The sequence below is a fragment of the Anabas testudineus genome, chromosome 10 (assembly GCF_900324465.2).
Source record: "Anabas testudineus chromosome 10, fAnaTes1.2, whole genome shotgun sequence".
NCBI classification, from domain to species: domain Eukaryota; kingdom Metazoa; phylum Chordata; class Actinopteri; order Anabantiformes; family Anabantidae; genus Anabas; species Anabas testudineus.
Genome location: NC_046619.1, coordinates 16,228,793 through 16,249,250, shown reverse-complemented (window position 1 = coordinate 16,249,250; position 20,458 = coordinate 16,228,793). Strand labels below are relative to the sequence as shown.

The 20,458-nt window shown below is 38.9% G+C and overlaps 1 protein-coding gene across 5 annotated transcripts in view; it reads left to right on the top strand.

Annotated features, from left to right (window-relative positions):
• The window catches only part of diaph2 (diaphanous-related formin 2), a 326,327-nt gene that overhangs the window by 128,404 nt on the left and 177,465 nt on the right, over positions 1-20,458 (top strand). The gene's annotated exons all lie outside the window — the stretch shown is intronic.

Genomic DNA, 20,458 nt, shown 5'->3' with positions numbered 1-20,458 from the left:
GAGCTCTGTCAGGGTGTGTGGACATAACTATTCTGAATCTACCTATTTTTTTTTCCTGTAACTGTTGTCTGTTTGGGCACCAGTCAGCCCGCCAGCAGCCTCTTGCTCTGTCGTTCTCACAGCATCCAGGTCTACATTCTAGGCTTTTTTGTTCTGTGAAGTAAATAGCAATTTTCCCTCAGCTGCCGCAAGGTGATTTTCCAGCATAATACAGATGGAAAGAGAATGTGGATAGGAAAGAACAGTGGTTGTAAAGCCTAATGAAGTGGCAGGGAGAGGCCTGGTCGTCATGCCACTCTATCTCATCTTTCACCAGCGGACTTCTGCCAGACACTATTTTTGCCACGTGTTCTGTGGCATTTCTGAATTAATTGCCAGACTTCTTTTTCTATTTGTTTATTTTTTAATTTTATTCTGTGTTTATTTGATTCATGGATTGTAATTAACCGACAAACTCAATATTTAGTGTTAGTAAATCAGGAATATGTTTGCAGAGCACAGCTGCTATGTGCCGTACATTTTCAGAGAGCTTCTTAAAAGGAAATTCAACTTTTGTGTTTTCTTTTCTGTCTGAGTTCCACCGACACGTGGCTTTAATTCAGCTTTGAATGTCCTTTTAAATTCTTTATTAAATTCACTTTCTCACCCACTGGGGTTTAAAAAAAAAAAAAATCTGTAGATAGTCCATGTTCCCGCTGGCAGGGTAGGAATTCATGATCCAGCATTTCCCGTGGGAGTTACCTTTGCTGGATCCCTATCAATTACCCCTGCAGCGACTTCACTGAATCAGCTCTTTTCCCTCTATTGTTGAAACAGAACATGATTTGCTCATGAATGAAAAATGCTGTTTAATGTTTGATATCTACACCTCTCCACACCCCCTTCCCCGTTGGTGAAGTTGAAAGTCAATGAGAAGGGCTTTGATGTAGATGGTATTGCAAAAAAGGTGTCTTCCTAAAACGTGATAGTTCATTTGTTTTTCTCTTTCCTCTCTTTCATGATTCATCTGATATAGGGTGTCAAACACATGCCATCTGAGGATGTGTAGCGATAAGTTTGCTTGAACATTAAGTGTTTTGTCAACTAGATCCTGATTTATTCCCACTTTATCTGACCTATTTGGAATTGTCTTCATAACTTTAACTGAAAATGGTGCAGTTTAAAGTTGTGTTGTGGGTGCAGGTGGAGAAACCATGGCTTGCAAGATTAATTCCTGAGGCCTCATTGTACAGCCAGCGATAAATCCATAAATGCTTATTTGGCAAACAAGTCACTGGTGAAAACAGACTTGTCTGGGATTTTTTTTGTGTAACACAGGCACATAAACACATTTTCTTTTGCTTCTTGGTGGTACCTCCATCTTTGCCACATCTTAGACATGGATATTTATAAGTAAAACACACTTCAGGGGACTAGTGTATCGTAAAAGATGAGGCAAGCAGGTGTAAATGCCTTCCCTGCAGAGCTGCCCTCAGAAAATTGTGCAAAAAGGCTGCTGTTAACTCCACGTTTCTCGGGAGTCTTGCTTGTTACTTGTATTGTTGAAGAACAACACTTGGCAGTAAAGGGAAAAAAAAGAATCACTTTAACAGCCCCCAATTTTCAGATGCTTATTGCGCTCAGAGGCCTCTAAAACAACTGAGAATGCAAGACTGTCATCTCCCCTGCTGCTTTTATGAGTCTTACTGTTTAATGAGTTTTACCAAGAAAAGGAAATGATAATCAAGAGGGATTTCAAGCTCTGCTTCAATCTTCTAAAAGCGGGTTTTTATTATTTTTTTTCTTTTTGAGATGGTTCTTTGACTTGATTGAAAAGTCGACACATAAGTCTGTTTTTGGTTTTAAGGCCACATATATGTTGCAGATTAATACCTAATAATAATAATAATAATAATAATAATAATATCCAAAATGATGGATGTGGTCATGTTGTCTGAACTGTGTAGGTATTGATCGCATGTCCATGATAACTACTTTATTTGAGCTGGTTGTAGCCTTCTTCATAGTAAACATTCATCCTGTGCAATTGTAATATTCCTGCTTTATTCTTTTCTAGTTTGGTGGAAATGAAAATTCAAGACCTTTTCGCAGAGAGTTGAAAATTTGTTAAATTTACAGCAACACCTCAGCTCCTGATGTTACAGCAGGCATTTCACCTTGGGCACCATCGAGTTCTTTGTGATCAGAAAATTGTTACCACCTACCCATAGAGCTGAACAGTCTGTTATTACACACACACTTCTTTATTTTGCTCTTGGTGAACATCCCAGTGTCACATCTTGTGAACTTGTGTTTGAGACCTGTGTATGAGATTCTATGAGCCACATCATGGTTATTTTACTTTGCTTTAAAAAGGTTTTCCCCCCTTTTGCTTTTTTTTCTGTTTTTGCTTTGCTGTATCCGCTTTCCAGTCTTTCTTTACCATCTTCTCCATTAATTTGGATTTTTTTTTCTTTCACCCTCATCTCCCCTCACTTCGCTTTATCAATCAGTGGGTTGTGGCTTTGTACGGCTCTTGGGATCAAATCAGATTCACTTCGGGATTGAATCCGTGTAGCCATGGCCTGCTGCATTTGAAAGGCAATTCATTCAGCTGGAACTTTGCAGTTCAATTTGAAACAAGATTGATGTTGGCAAACTTCACACCCCCTTTCTTCCAAAATGTTTCCTCCATTGCCCACATCAATTGCTGACAGACAAAGGACTTATGCCACTTTGTAATGGTGATGTCTGGGCTTCTCAGCAGAAACAACATAAAGAAAAAAAGGGAAGTTACTCAACAACAGTTGATACCCCCACATATGCTTTTTATACACATTCTTTTTATTTCAACATGCAATACCTTTAGCAATACTCTATACATTTGAACCTAGTACTGATTGCAACTTGGGCTAAATTAATACACTTGATTGTTTATAGTCAGTGACACTCATACTGCAGAAAGAGACAGACCTAATGAAGATGCATGTTCATCCTGGAGGGACTGGAGGCAATAGTCCACCCCGTTGAGCAGGGTTATTAGGACTTTCTTTCCCACTATGCCTGTGTGTGTTAATGATACCTAGACCAATATGAACATGCTTGGTCAAGAGCTATTAGCAAATCAGGCCAAAGTGTGCCAGGAGAGATGTTGGCAAACCAGTAAAGCACCTTTTGGAAATAAATCTAGAAACTGGGCGAGAGAGAGAGAGATAGACTGAAAGAGAGGCATCCAGTAATGGTGTAATAGTGAGTATCAAGGGAGTTCTTTGGCTAAAGAATTTATATCCAGATTTCTGCGCATCACAGGTGGTAGTTTCAGTTGCCTTTGGTAAATTAATCCATGAATGCTTATACGTATAAAATTAATTATTATACACACACTGAAATGTGCTGTGCCTGTCAAGGTCAACTTTGGTAAGGTGACGGCTATGGCCATCACCCGCTTTATCACCCCCTTCATCATCCCCCTCGTCACACGGGATTTGATCAAATCCCGTAGGGGTTCGCTTCACTCTGACAGTCGTTTTCCTTATGTCTGTCTCTACAACTCTTCCCCACACACATTCTCCCCACTGAGCCTATGTGGTCTGCACACCAGCAGATTCTCAATCCCTGCTACAAAGCCCCAGCAGCAGGGTGGTAATGACCCTGCCACAATGGCAGTAATGATGGAATCAGCGGGGGGTTTAGCTGGCTCTCTGACTCTCCCTAATAAGTCCCCTAATAACTCTGTTAACATCAGGACTGACCCGACCACCAGATCAAACACACTCACGCATGATCGGCCACCTCACATGACACTCAGCAATCTCTCAGTCAGACAAGAAAACGATTGCTGACCAGTGCACTGTGTGCTGAGTTCCCTACAGCACATGTTCAGTACAAGTCTATGGACACACATTTTGGCTCAGAACACAGTAGGGCTGTTGCAACAATAAGTGCCACTCAAAATATTTTAATCCTGTTAAGCTGTATTCATTCACTAACAATATGTCTTGTTGATAGAAACCTTTGAAAAGCTTTTCTCTTGAAGAAAGCTATCCCAAGACTATTACTGGCACTCTGCCTTCTCAGATACTCACAATGTAATAAAGGCTTTTGTCTAATGAGTTTAGGCTCAACTCAAGACCCTACAGCCCACTGTGGGATAGTCTTCCTTGTATTAATAGCATGTGTACAATGATGAGCTTTTGATATGTTCCGTGTGAAAGTGTTGGGAAGTCGGGTTGATGGTTTGCCATGTCTCCCTGGAGAACATGGCTGTTTATTACAGATTATGTTAACTGAGAGGAGGGAGCATCTGCCAAGGCAGCTTCCTCTGCATCTTTATCCTGAGCTTTTCTTCTCCTGACATCACTCCCTTTCTCCTCTCTTATCTTGTGTTTCTGTGCTTGCTTCTGAAACCCATCTCTTTGGACATGGCGGTGTCCAGGGCCAGCCTGGCTATAAACACACCCACTCTCCTTCTCTCTAGCTTGTTGCTGAACAGCTGCAGCCTAGAACTCGACCAGCACATTGGTAGGCAAATATTTTTTGGCCAATTTGCGGGTAAATCAGAGCCTGTGGCCTATATGGAAGAAATAATTAAAATAAAACTTTAAAGCGACAATTTTATTGACAGTGTCGCTACTGTATAGTTTGTCTCCCAGAGAGCAGTGAAACACACTAATCTACTGATTTCACTGATTAATCCTTGTGTCCTAGTTGAGCTGACTGGTGCAGAATCAGTATTGAGCGATCTGTATCATCCAGATAAATAAAATGAAGCTTTCGATGTGCTGGAAGAAGTATGAAGGAGGTATGCTGAAGATGTTTACTGATTTGGAATATTCTGCTGGCCAGATTTTTTTATATCTGTAAATCTGAGATGTTACATTGAGTAGTTTACTTTGAACATAACATCACTAGTACCACCATCTTTAGTTTTATGTGTGATATATTTTATATATCTTGTCAATATTGCTTGCTCCCATAACCAGCTACAGTGGAGAAACACTCAGCTTTAGTTTTAGTGTAAACAGAAGTATAGTACAACATGTCGTCATTAGATGGTTGCAGTTTATCTGCTACTGAATGTTTGTTCTATTACATTATGTTGTGGTTTGTCACTATGGGCCATTTAAGTAATGCCACATGTATATCATTATACTCAGTCTGCTTAACACTGTAGAGAAAGTATTGGCCTAAATGTAAGAACAAGTGTTTTCTTTCTGGAAATTAAAAATTTAAAAGTGTGTCATATTATATTTAATGATGATACAATTACTTTAGGAGCGAGTACTGCTTTAAAACAGAGAATGTTGCATTATGCGTTGACCGCACTGGCAATTCAATCTCAATCGCATGGTTTTTAGTTGTTTTTTTAACAACATATTCTCTGATTAAATTATAAATTCTGTGTTCAATTGTTATGTTTGCTTTTTGTTGACATTATAATTTGGGAGGGAGGAGGATAGAAAAAGAAAGAGAGCAGAATGGTGTCAGCAGAAAGACCAGGTGAGCTAGTGGTCAGGTAGTCATTAAAAACGATACGTTCTGTTTACACATCATTATATTTTAATTAGATGCTGGTAGTTCATGAATAAAAAGACTTTCTTATAATGTTAAATTATCAAGCAGTTTGAATAATCCCACTACCTTTGCAGACAAAATGATGACTTTTCACTTCCACATTACATCAAGTTTTCTCAGATTTATTGGTACATTTCTAGTCATATAGTTGAATAAAATAACGTTTAACTGTATGCCTAAGAATTATAGATTAAAATATCATGTGTAGATATAGAGAAAAAATATGATCTCTAGCTTTTATGTGACTAGACTACCGAGTGCTTTGAAGTCTGTTTATAGTTCGTTTCTAAATACTGGCATAACACAATCAGCTGCAAAGCAGAAAATTAATTAATGAGGATTGAAATGAGTCTTTACATCGTTATTGCAAAAACGAACCAGGGAGAAAATTTGTCCAACAGCCAAGAGTTACTGTCATGAATGATGTGCATTAGAAACCCATCTGACTTTCACAGAAGATATTTTATTGGTAACTCTCTTAGCTCATGTCTGATCACCATATTTCACAACAGCAGGCAAAAAGTGATAATATTAGAGATTTCTACTTATTCTGTGGTAATTAAAGGTAAAAGGTTTATGTTAAGATTGTTGCAAAATATTATCTGACAATAACAGTTAACAGTTAATGAACAATTATTTTTTTATTTAATTTATTAACTCTCAAATAATGAGATTGGTATCTGCCTTAAAACCCTCTGTCTCTTGGGCTCTAATGCATTTTCCCACAACAACATGTGTAAACTGCCATCAGTGTCTGAGTGGAGAGATGCTTTCCTTTAGTGAATTGTTTTGATGACCCAAGACCTTTCCTCACACCGCTTAACTGTTCATTCTGCATTAAATGCCCATTATTGCGCGAATCAAACCAAAGAGGGTATTATCCCATTTTGGAAAAGATAGCCCTCAAATGGTGCCATTTTCCTCATTTTCGAAAGGAGGCCATTAATTGCTGGCATAGGCAGGAGACATTTGTCTCAATAAAACACAAAACACCCTGATGCTCATTTCTCTCTGTTTGGGGCAGGCAGCCCACTGTGAATATCTCAGGGTCAGCCATTTTCCTTGCTCATCCCTGCACATTTTTAATATATCACATATGAATGGAAATTAGGCCCTTAAATATTAATGACAAGTAATTGGTTTATTGTAGGAGACTATATTACGCGTGTGCATCTGTGTCTGAGAGAGAGAGAGAGCGAGAGAGAGAGAGAGAGAGAGAGATTTCCTCTCATTCCTACTTTATATTTCCTTGCTGTGATGTCCCACTGATTTTAATCTTCTCTTCTCAGATGAGAGCCATTCTGGCTATCGCAGTGCACTTTAACTTTAGCCCTCTGAATATTAGCTTTCTTTGATACCTGCCGCTTGCAGCCTCCCAACTCTACACCCTGCTAACGTTTATGTGCCTTCAGGTACAGTGTTATGTTCATCAAAATATATCTCTTCAAAAATAAATATTCCCTGAGCAACTAAATAATGTATTTATTTTTCTTTGTGCTCACTCTTTTAGGATAATTTCAGCTAACTTATGTTTGGGGTATTTATATATTTGTGTGTGTGCATTTTTATGTAGTTCTTTACTGGCCCTGAAAAGTAGATATATTTCTCAGTTTGTCTGAGACTACTACTTTGTTACCATTGCAAAAACATTTTCTGCATCAGCTATACCTAGACAACTCATATGCATAATTCATTTTGATTGCTAAATGTCAGACCTCCATTTATTTTGGGGTCTCATCTATTGTGTTTGTGTTTTCCACTGTATCCTGGCCATTTTCCCTCACCATTACCATTACATGGCATTTATCAATATGACTGTATTAGTTATATCACACATAATAACTGTCCTCCCACAACAGCAGAAATATGTACCTGAATCAGTGTAATATATTCAAAAGTGATATTTTATTGTAAACAAAAGTATGTTGAGTTTGTGTGTGTTTCATTAGGTTGGTGTATTTGAATGTGCGTCTCCCTGTGTGTCATCCAATACACCCAGTGTCTGCTTTCCTGCCTAATTGACTGATAGGATGCTTATTAACAGTGGGGCTTGCCTTTAAAAGGAGGACATTGTCAGCACTGTCGCTGGAGCTTTTCACGTGGAAAAGCCTCAGTGGAGTTTCATTAACTCACCCCCATGATCCCAGACAGCAGAATATGGAGTGCATATCTAATCCAGCTCTGAAGTGTGAGTACAAGAGCAGAGGGGTTTTTATAGGAAATACTTTATGTGTGATGGTTCACTGTTCACTGTGCGGATATACTGCTGCACTGGATTGGCATTCTTGAGTGATGCATTGACGGGGTGGAAAAGGTCTGTGGAAGTTTTGAATCCAGTGATGCTTTCATTCATTTTAATTTCTTTTCAGAGACTAACTATTAAACCCCAGTGGATTGGGTACACTTAGATGTTTGACACATGGAAAAACACATGCAATCCCAATTTGCTCACGTATTCATCACAATAAATAGGTTAAAATATGTAGTTATATCAACATTTATCCCAGCAGAAGGACAATATATGTGCTAGTTCTCTGATTTCAGATTTTACACAAACTCAGACACATCTATTAGCAACTTAAAAAGCTTTGTTTTCACTCTTCTTGTCAGGTATTAATTTCAGGGGCTGATAGCTTTTGTTCTACTTAAACAATGGTTGGTATTTTGTCTTTGATAGGATTGTAGACACTGTTTGTTTTTCAAGCTGTTACAACTCAACCACCCGCTGCATTTCATAATCTCCTCTTAAATGAGATTGAACACAAACTCTGTCGGCCACATTGTTAACAGGATTCATCAGTTGTAATTGCAAATGTTTTACTTGTATCTCAATTTTACATGCACACAAGATCCATTTCTCTAGTGCCTGACAGCGCACAGTACCCTGCCCAGTTTGTTACATGGCATTAAGTTTAATTTGTCTTTGAGCCTCTTTGGTGGAATTGGTTTGTGACTACAAGTGGACCAGAGGGTGACACTCCCACAGGCAATCTGGGTGGAAAGAAATAGAAAGGAGACAAAAGAGCAATGAAAGGAATAGAAGACCTATGGTGTCATATGCAGGGTGTGTAAACAGAGTCCTGCGTGTTCAAGATGGTGCCGCCTTCAATGTAAAGAACAATGACTTTTTCGCGCCACATTGAGGCGAATTACTGCACAGACGGAGGATGTTGACATGGAGAGAATAAGGGAGACAGAGACGTGTGATTTCAGAATGTGATCCACAGTCACCTGTACAAGAAACACTATAGAAAAGTAATACAGGATGCAGAGCTAAAGCTTAGAGCTCAAGAAATTAAACATTTATTCTTTTTTTCCATAATGTGGTTATGTAGATTTTATTTTAAAATGTGTCAAATGCAACTATGGTAATAGAAATAAGTCACTGTTTTGGAATAATAAATGTCAAATACTAATAAAACAACTTAATAGGAATCAGTCTGAGGCAGCTATCTTGAGTGACACACTGCATCTATCTTACATGATTTGACAGGATGTGTCGTTACTGGAGAATAAAAGTTCTGTAAAAGTTTTTGCCGATGTCCCACATGTCAGGGACGAGTCGGAGTAGTTGGAGGAGTAGTAGGTGGATGAGTTGGTGTGACCAGTAATGGACACAATGATTTATTTATTTATTTATTTATTATTATTATTTATTTTTACCACAGATTAAGTTCAAAATGAGAAGTAATTCTGAACTGAATGAGACTTTTCAGCTGTATTTCTCTCTCTAAAAACTGAGCAGCTCCATGGCAGCAACATAAACTGTCCGTTGCACTTTTCTCAGTTTCTTTTCAGGACATATTAGTACAGTTACCCTTTGCTTTTTAACTGTTCTTTTATTTCTTTTTCTTGTGCTTGCCACATTCTAGCAGCCCATCCCTTTCTCTACTCTTCACGGTCTTTCCTTTCTTGTCATGCCCTCTTGAACTAAAAGTCTCTTTCTTCCCCTTTTTTTCTCATCGTTGCCTTTCCACAGTATACATAGCATACATTTACAGCCTTCTGTATGAATGCTTGTCTCTTTTACTATCTCGGTATCCCATTTTAAATCTTCCCCTTCTTTTTAAAGAAGAAAAATAAATCAAAGTTTTGCTTCCGCTGCCCTGAGTGGGGAAAAAAACAAAACAAAAAACTTTTCAGAGGACTTCAGATAATGAATTCGTTCATCTAACAAGCAGGCACGGTTATTTTTGAACACCTTTATTTTCTATACACGATACAACCTTTTTGTCTGACCTTGTGAAATATTCCTTAGAAGTAGAAATGATTCCTGGAGCGGTCATTTAAATTTTGTCGTGTTAAATGTGGAGAATAAGTTATGCAGTTATCGGCAGGTGAACTTTAGAAGTAACACTTTATCTGAACTGCAGCATTTGCAGAGTCTTTCCGTCTTTGTTCTTTCCATTTGACCATGTTTTATTAAACACACCGTGTTGAAACACTGCAGAAAATCCTAAAGCTTTCTTAATGTGATAAATGTACAGAGCACTGAACAACTCTTGAGTTAGCCGTTAAATAAGAACCATTACTTTAGTGTTGTGTTTGGCTTTTCCCATAAAAAAGAAACAGTCACAAACTCTGAGGATGCCTGGGCCAGCTGTAAAGCTACACTTTAGACTAAGCCATGGTAAGCTGTAGGTCTTTCTGTGGTGTTGCACTGTTATTGCACTTTTGCTCCACCCACACACGTTAGTAAATGGAAACCACATCAGTAACACTTGAGGATAGAAGCAGAGAGTCGGGGGAATTCTGCATTTGCTTTTACTGGATCCAAACTGAAACCACATCACCCGAACCGTAGACTAAGGTGAAATTAAAATCACACAGTGTGCAGGTGTTTCATCGTCCTCACATTGTGTGCAGATCTTTGACCCCAGGTGCTCATCACTAGTTGAGGACTGAAGGATGTCAAGTGCATGTATAAATGTTTCGCTTCAAGGAAAGTACAGCTGTAGTTGGAGACTTGTAAGTATGGGAACCAGTGGTTTTAAAAACTGGACAGATTTACATTGAGGTCATTCTGCTCCTCTGGCCTTTCTTTTTCACCTTTCCAATTCTCAGTCTCTTACGGAGGTAAAGCAGCTTATTAACCTTTCTGAGCCCACAGGCATCCCAAGGATGGAAAGACACCACAGATTTACTGTCTAAGACAAATTAACCTTAGAGAGTTGAGACACCTCGATTTTAATTTTAGTCTCGTAAAGCAGAGCAAGTCATTGGATATTTATGTCTAATGTGATGAACATGAGGCTCCAGGTGGGAGAACTGCTTTTTTCCCACCTTGTGCTTATGACAATTCACACTTTTTAAGAACCACATATTTTATTATTTGAATCTAGGAAATCCAGTTTTTCGAGATGTCTGTCTTTCTATTTGTCACTGTTATCAGTACTTGTTTTTAAACAGTACAACGCTGTTGCTACATGTGTCCTGGGGAGGGGGTTCTTCCAGGGAAATGCTATACATCTTGCTACAGCTGTATCTATAATTGACTATCTAAAATTGGTTGTGTGAAACCCCCCGTGATGCAATTAGAGGACCCCAGTGAGGTGAAAGCCAGTGGAAGACATGTGAGTAAGGGTCACCTTGTAGTCCATTACTCTACCCTTGACATAGGTGGTCAACCTACCAAGAGGGTGCTCACAGGACAAAAAAATAAATAGCCTCACAGTACTCACTTGTGCTCCCCAAAGTAGTTTGGAATGAGCGAGAGAAACACATACTTCTGTTTGTTCTAGTTGTATTGGATATATTAAACAGCAGACTTTAACAAGTGCTGCTAACAGGCAGGCAAGAGGGCCAGTGAAAATACTTGGGGGTTAATTGTTTTCGTTTTCCCTTACTGTACGTCCACAGAGCTGGAAGTAAGGACTGTGCCAGGATGTGATGAGCTAGCATTGCAGTGGATGACTAAACAGAGCATGTTGGCCACTTGAGCCCATGAATCCCTTTATACATCAGAGGCCGGGTGTGTTCATTAAAGGTGTGGAAGACAGTTTGACCTTAGGCGAGTCTTAAATGACCCCACGCTCTGCAAATGCTTCATTAGCCTTGCTTCTCCCAAACTGGACTGCCTCACTTAATCTACGCTTCTACTTGCTCCACCTAAGTTGTGCACATAACGTATTTGCACGCGTGTGTGTGTGTGCACGTTTTTATATGTGTGTTAATGAGGGCTCCTGGTGGTGTGTAATTAACACAACAGCAAATGTCCCCAAAGGGTAAGATTAACGTTGAACACATTAGACACAATGGGGCCCGGGAGAGACTTTTTTTTTTTTTTTTTGGCAATTAAATGTTTTGTGTGTGTGTCTGTGTAAGTCGGACCATGACTCATGTTGGCATAACTGTATTGCTGCCACTTCTGTCTTTCAGACATGCGCGTACTCTCATGCAAACACACAGACACAAACACGCACTCGCACAAAGCCAAGAGTCCCTCTGGATTTGTGGGCTTCTCACACGCAGGCTGGCAGAATTCTGTCTGCCTTCCTTCCCCGACCGCCTCCTCCACACAACCTGGTCCAACAAAGATAAACACATGCTGGGTAGATTATTAGAGCAGTACCAAGGGCCCCACAGCAGAGCAGCTAGTGCACCATTGTGCTCCGAACGTGGTGGTACCTTGTAGAATCCGATGCAGTCACCCCCAGGGTGTTTTGATACATACTTAGACACAGGTGGGCGCTGATACCAGCATGAGAGCAATGACAGACTCCAATGACATTTCATTGTCAAAATGAACTCCCTGCACATTGTTTCCACTAATGGCATTGCTGGTGGTTCCGCTGCTCCAGCAGCTTGAGATGTAGATATTGAAACTTTGCAGTTGTTTAAAGATATGGCACAAAGATACGGTAGAAAACGCATATTTAGAGTCTTTTCCACCCTGGATCAAAGAGTTACCACAGCAAGTCTCAGCCAAAGCACCAAGAAGACATAAACATGCTTTTATGTATTTACCTGTCTGTCACCCAAGCAACAATTTATAACCAGTGAAACATCCTAAACTTTAACAAAGACTGATTCCTGCGGTGTGTTTACATGCAGTCTGGATTTTTGTGTGTGCATTCATGACTGCTTATACAGTTTATGTTCGTGAATAGTAGGAGCTGCAAGTCCGGGTAGATGTCCGGGGAGCAGTAAGAAATAACCAGAGTTTACACCAGCGTGTGACAGTTTTTACTGTTGTGCCTGAGTGATACATCAGAAGCAACAGAGAGAGTCTGAGACATGGAAATATATAACTTACTGTCAAAAACAAAACACTGCATCACGACATTTTGCCTTTATTTTCTGTACTATTTACTAAAAATTCACTCGTCCTCTATTTCTGACCATTTCTCACTATGTCACTTTTAATGGATACATTATATTTTGCTTACTTTATTTATGTACTTACAGCAAAGTAGTTTTTCATCTAAAGATCACATCACAGCATTTTATTGAACTGAGTAGAGATGTGAGAGCAAGGGAGGATGTGTGAAAGAGTGAGCACCAGGAAAAAAAAAATGAGATAGGGGTGAGAAGACAGGCGTAGATGGTGCACCTTTGAAAGAGATGTTTTAACAAGTAGTATTATTTGAGATGAAAGGAGTGATAGAGGGAGAAGAATGTGATAAGTACTCCAGTGGAGGCTGTTGTTGCTGCTGAGGAAAATGAAAACATTTCTCAGAAGAGGATTTGTGCATATACCACCACACTTCAGCTTCATTGGATCAGAATGTAGCTGTGAGATTTTAAACAATCGTCCTTTGCTTGTAACAAAACACTGCTCCAGTCATTACTCTGGCATTTTGTTGATTTAATTGCAGTGTGTCTAGGAACATAGTTGGATTTTTAAATGAGCCAGTAGGGGTGTAAGAAAATATCAATACACACGTGAGTATCGCGATATTGTGTTGCGTGATACTGCATTGATTCTCAAAAGATTTTTAATTAGTTACATGCAACAACTCATGGCAGACAGGGCTTCATTTTGGGTTATTCAAACCGCTGCTACATGGCAGGATTAAAAAGAAAATCACAGTATATTGCCTTGCTTAGAGTATCGCAGTAAATCACAATATATTGAATCATATTGCCAGATTCTTGCCAATACACAGTCCTATTAGCCAGAGGATAAGTAGTGTCATTACTAGATTCTCCATGAAATCCACACTTGACAGGCCATTTGCACAACTATTATTGCTGTGTGTGTTGTAATTAAGAAAAAATACACTGTCAAACAATTGACATTAGCTTGTTTTTCTCTGCTGAATGTGGCTTGATGTCATTGTCCTCCAGCACAGCAAAAATAAACCCCAATTAATGTGACACATCCACAGCAGAAAATACGAACAGCTCTTTGCTAGCAGTTCTAGAGTTCAAGGTTTCTAAAGTGGTTAATCGCTGATCAGAGCTGGCAGTTCAAGGGTATGTTGCTACTTTCCAACAATCATCACTGAACAAGCGTCCAAACCGAGAGGAATGTGTTCCTGCTTTTTAGTGTTAGACCAAGTCACCACAAGCAATCTGTCAGCTGCTGCATGTAAAGGTGTTATTTATCTGCTTTTCCAAAAAAATAAAAAAAGGAAAAAAAGAGCACTGTAAACATTCAAGAGGAGGTGTTGGTCCTTATTTAACCCTGCAGGGAAAGTGTTGAGATGTTAGCAATTGTCATAAAAATGATATAAAAATAAATAAAGATAGAAAATGAGTATTGCTATTATCAGTCATCAAGCCAATATATTTAGTTTATAAAACAATTAGGTATAAATAAATATAAAGTAAAGCCCAATTCTGTGCAAATGTTTGCCTGTTTTTATTGGATAAGTAACAAATTGATTTTAATTCATACTGGAAATGTTTACCTTTCTGTCAAACAACCAAATTCATTAAACGATTAAACTTTTAATCACTTCCTGATTTAGATGGAAACACTGAGTTTATGATGTAATTATGATAATAGGTTTATCTATCAGGAGTTTTCCTCGCTGATATGCACCATCATTGCTGAGATGTAAGTGAGCTATGCAGCCATAAATGTCATGCTTTAACTCAGCTGCATGTTTGATGCCATTTATAGCTTTTATTACTTAATCTAATCTATGTGTTATTAAAATAGTTTCAATTAGATTAATAGAATACAACTGTTTAACAGTACATGACCAAAACATAGATTTATATTGTCTCCTAATCACTGACTCTCATGATAAGCTCTCTCACTATTGACTTTTTAAGTATACAAGTTAATTAAATGCATAGTCAGTGTTTTGTTTCTCCAGAATAATTTATTCACATATTGTGTTACCTGTCATGGTTCCTCCTGAGGTGCTACAGTATCAGGTATATTTTCTGCCAGTAGGGGGCACTGCGATACAAGCCAGTAACTGAAACCTCAGTGAGGTTTGAATCTGTGGTTAGTGGAGGAAAGCACACATCTTCCTCCAGCCTCATTGGGGTTTTTTAATCACATACATATGTAATACAAGCCAACACAACATATCCACCATCAAAATTGCATCACATCACACAGTGAGAGGTTTCTGTGTGTTGTGACAGAGACCAGTCTAGAGGTTTGAACTGTGTCGACCCAGAATCGATGTGAACTCATTTTCTGAAGGAATGACAAAGTATTAACTTTCCCATGTTTCATTTCCTGGAGGTGTAAGTGTATTTCAATGGTACGGTCTTTTATTGTTTTTCTATTGTACTGGGCATGGCTGTACAGTAAAGGAGGGATTTTTGTTTTTCATACGTTCTGTCCTACTGACTTGAAATGTTGGCATAGACGGTTGGCAGCCACTATTATACAGAGTTCCATTCTATGAACCGTTCCATGCATTTATTGCCACTTTTGAACTATACTGACTTACCTGCATAGAACCTATAGTACGTACAGTTGAGTTGAGTTCCCTTTGGGAATATAGCCCTTGAATATTTCATAACAAGTGAAAATATATTCATAGAACCAGGTGCATTAACAATTGATATCCTACACAACAATTCAACAGAATTGTGCCTTCCGAATATCAATGTGTCAGTAATCATCTATCCATTCATTCAGTCTGTTTCAATCTAAAATTACAGAATCTGCGTCTTGGCACCGTGTCTTTATTTGTAATAAGCGACATAGATGCTGATTTTCTATACCCACTCTGCTCTCACACCCTCTCATCTCACTGGATGGTCAGTCCTCATTTAGCCTGCCTTCAGATGGGGTCCTTGAAGTCAGGCAGGCATGTAACAACACTCATGTAATCCTCTAAGATCCTATCTTGGTCACGTTATCATTTTACAGTGTTCATTAGTTTCAACATTAGACACGGTCACATGATGGTGCAGCTGTTTGTGTTTTTCTTTTTTTTTCCACATCTGGATTTCGCGCAGCAGTTTAAAAGTTGTGCAACAGTTTCACATTTGATGCACGGCCAAAATGAATTGTTTCCCAGCACATGAGGTCATTTCTATGAGGGGCTATGTGAAAAGAGTGGGCAGTTCGTAGCACTGTTGACAGCATTTTTAATTCATAGAAGACGGGGTGTTACTGGTTGATTAGGCTCCTTCGTTCAGTGTGTACAGTTTCTGAATGGTGGCTTGGGAATTTAAGTAGGGAGAGGAGGACCACCTTAGGCTTTTCTTCCCCTGTCATCCGTTTTCTCTGATTCCCTTCTTCTGTCTTTTCTTGGCCAGACATCATTGCCTATTTAGGGCAGTACAAAATTGCATTTTGTCCTCTCTTCTCCTTTTCTCCTGCTTAAGGCCAGATTTACAGTGCTCTTTGCACATTGTTTCTGATTCATCCTTTGTCTAGACACACGCTTATTATTGAACAGGTGCACCCGGCAGGAAGTGGAGTTTGCCTGTTGTCTGAGGTGCACGTTTCTTGTAAACTGCAAAGTGCGCCTTTCTTCTTTTTCTATATGCATTTCAGAGAGGAACACAGAGAAGTTGGGTAGTGATAGGAGTGTGGGTGCTTTCCAGTGAATGTGAAATTCACACAATCTGCGAAGGTTAATTTTGCGTGGAGAATTGTCAGCATCTAAAGATCAGTAGCAAATTTGTTTGGGTACGTTAAAGGAAGACTGTGATGTGAGAATAGGAAGTGTAAGCAATACATATATATATGTATATATATACTGTATATAATCGTTGTTAATGTGTATGAAGATGAAATAAAATGTGATCAGACCATGAAGCACAACAAAAAGGAAATGGAGAGTTGTAGCTCTGTGCACATTGAATATGTACTTGAACTTTGACCACTATCTATTTTCTTTTACAGCACCATGTGCTTGTGGTCTTTAGATAACAAAGACATTGATGGTGATCTTTGATAGTTTGATTGTCATAGCATCAATTCAGTCTTCATCCACTAACCGTTCTGATCAGGAGAATATGAGGTGCTGCTTTGTTACTGTGTCATATTAATCCAGTTTGTGTCTCATTCATATTGGAGTTTCACAATCTTTTCAGCATCTTTGCCTTTTTTTTTTACAGAGTGTGCTGAGTTAAAACTAAAAAATAAGAAAATCACACCTGTGGCCTGCAGTGTGCTCTGTACTGACCTAACAATCCTGAGTTTCACTACTGTTTGTCAAGATTGGGTCTTGATGTTTGGTGTTGCACAGTTTAATGCCAGCTTTCTAGTAACCCTGTGCAAAAGGCGTGTTTGATACGTTCCACTTCCTGCAACTCTGAAAATATATTTTTCAAAGCATAAGTGTATGGGCGAATAAAGTTGAGTATACATCTTCTGCTTTAAACTGTCTTCAAAGGAAAATGTAATTTATATTTTTACAAATACATAGAAAAAAGATTTAAAAGACTCAATAACCATTAGTCTCAACCAAGACTTTTTACAGAGCCATTACATGTAATTACAATATCTTATGATAAAGCTCAAAACTAAAAGAACAAGATTAGATTTTTTTTCCCTCATTATGCTAAAAACTAATCTCTCCTAACCTGTTACTATGGGCAAAGTACTCTAGGAAAGACAACCTCCAAAGGTGTGGATCATTTTACAATATGGTTACCAAGGCTTCTGTTGGGATTTCCAATTAAGATGCAATCTGTTATCTAGTCAGACGACTAATAAGCACAACAAAACAATGGCGGGGGCCCCCTGGAATTCATATCAGACCACTCGAAATAACCATCAAGCCCTCCTATCTGATGCATTGCCAATACCTGCTCACTTTCCCAATTAAAACCCCAGGCAGGTTGCTCTCCTGTTAATAAGGAATGCACGAGTTTAACTGTCGTTGTGACATATAATGGGTTCATACCGGATAACTGTGTGGGCTGTGAGCATCCCGTGTTTTTTCCGAGCTTCTTTTTTTTTTTTTTTCTATCGGAAATCAATGTGCGTGTGCCCTAGTATGTCTTTACACAAACACAACTGTGTGCTGTGTGAGGGTATTATAGGTCAGCACTGATGTGTTCTTCTGTGATAATTGGCAATATGCTGTGCCCAATCAGATGCAGGGACTCCAAGTGAAAGTGCAGCATTGACAACCTTCACTTGATGATAAAGCCAATTACAACACGAAAAGGGGGAAGAAATAGTGAAACAATGATGGATGATTTGAAAAACAATCATTTGAAGAAGCAGTTAAAAAGGAAAGAAGACAAGGTCACACTTGTCTTCTGGTTTTAATAGTTGGTTTTCTGCATTTCGGAGCCTTGTGGCTAAACGTAATAAAAGCTTTACATTGGAACTAAGTGTTAATTTGGTGCTGCTGATCTAGTGGACATTTAGTGTGCACATTTGGGTGTGATGACGACGTCCAGTTGTTTTTGATTGTGCTGTATTGGTACGTGTCTAATGGTTTGTCCTCGTCACATACACCTTACAGTTATAGAGTGTTGAATAAATCATCACTGCGAACTACGGCGTTCAAATTTACATTTTCCATGTGTTGCTTTTATTGAATTCCTCTTTGAGTTGAAGTTGTCTCTGAGTGCTCATATGCATGAGGGTGGCATGTGTGTGGATTTCTCCTTCACCGGGGGAACTTGCTGGCTCGGCAGGGGGAAGATATGAGAATTTCTGGCTCCATTGAAGGTTGATAGGCCCACATACGCACATCCCTACAGAGATTAAGCAAGGCTGTCCTCGGGCCAAATGGCAGCGGGTAAAAAAATATGTCTTTTCCGTGCTATGTCTCGACTTTTGATACAGACCCGCCATGCACAAAGAGACACAGCCACTCATTAGGTTGCACACGCATATGATTGTGTACAATCTCACAGACACGCGCACACCCTCTGACAGACAATAGAGCCTAGATCCAGATTGTTTCAAGGCAGAGAGAGAGAGGGGCTAAAGTAGATGCTGTAGTTTAATTAGGCTCTGCCAGCACCCACTGAGATTTGCTCCTGAATTTGACACTGTTTTTCAAATGTCACTGGCAAGTGCTTTACTTAGAATGAAATGCAAGTCATTATTCCGATTGTGTCACGTTGATGCTTTAATATTTTTTTTGTCTGGTTTCCTTGGAATAGCATTGTAATTAACATCAATTTAATAGTCAGGTGTCGCATGATGGATGGAATATAATGTTACTTTAGAAACCCTTCAGAGTGACTTGTCAGCTAAAGGATGCACATGAACACACACAATCAGCTGGTGCAGATTAACTAGAAAAGTCAAAGGTCGGCCGATTAATTGTTCACCTGATCAATTGATTGACTGTCAACGGAGGCGGTTCAGCAGTGGTTCTACCTCTAATTTATTATCATTAAGTCAGTAAGAAAGCTAATTTTAACAGTTTATGCGACAATTGTATTTAATAATGAAATATTTTGAATGTAGCTGTTGAGATTGAGGGAGTTGTTTCAGGTCATTCTGCTATGTTTGTTGTTTACAACAGTGGTTTGTTTTTCTTGTTTCTCTCTGTATGCACTTGTGTGTTTTAATCTCCAATCCACTTCGAATTTCCTGATGCCCATTGAGTTTGGATGGGTTTGAGCTCACTCTGGTCAGACCACTGAGGAGAATTTATCAACTTTTACTGTGGTGTATACCTGATATTAACTTCTGAAACCACTGATCAGACTACCTCAGTCTAGGATTTAAAGTAGTATCCAGGTGTGTAACTTTGACGCTTTCTAGTCCTCATGTCAAATGCCTTGGGTTAAATCACTTTCTATCAAGGTGATTTATTTGAAAGTAAACTGTGTGATTTCTTCAAAAAGTATCTTAGAAACATCTTTGCACAGAAACATTAGGTTGGAAATCTTCTCTGTAATATGTTCAAGTCAACCTCTGGACTTCTCCTGTATTCTGAATCAAAAGGAGCTATTTTTGTGAAAATGCAAGTTTTATTTCTGAATCAATTTGTATTTTTTTCTCTCCCCTGTGTTTCACAGACAGTTTTTAATCTACCTGGATTACTTGAAACTAAAGAACTGTTCTTTCAGTTCTAAGATCTTTTCCAGCCTTACAAGTCAAATGCTTTTTGCTAAAGCAGTTTCTACAAAGGTGAATTACTTTAAAGTGAATTCTGTGAACGTGGCCTTAGTTACTGAGTTTTTTAATTTAAAATAGGAAATATCAGACTTGTGATAATGCTTTTATGCACTGCAAAACATTTTTTCCCCCATTGTTTCTGTCCTTGTGTCGATGTCTCGCTAGTGGAAGCTGCAGTGTGTGTGACAGTCATGAACTGTACTCAGAGGTTTGTGTATTGTGAATCTACTGTTGGTGGGCAGGGGATCAGATATTTTTGGCATCACTGTGTTGGATAAATTTTTCAGTTGAGTTTATCTCTGGCACAATCCTATCCAGTGGACAGTGAAACGTGTCCACCTGTTTGTACACGTGTTGGGATCTTTGTAGAAATCAATAGGTGTTTTATCTTTGTTTCTTTTTTCTCTCTCCTCATGTTTCGTGTTGGGATTTCTAGAGATACCT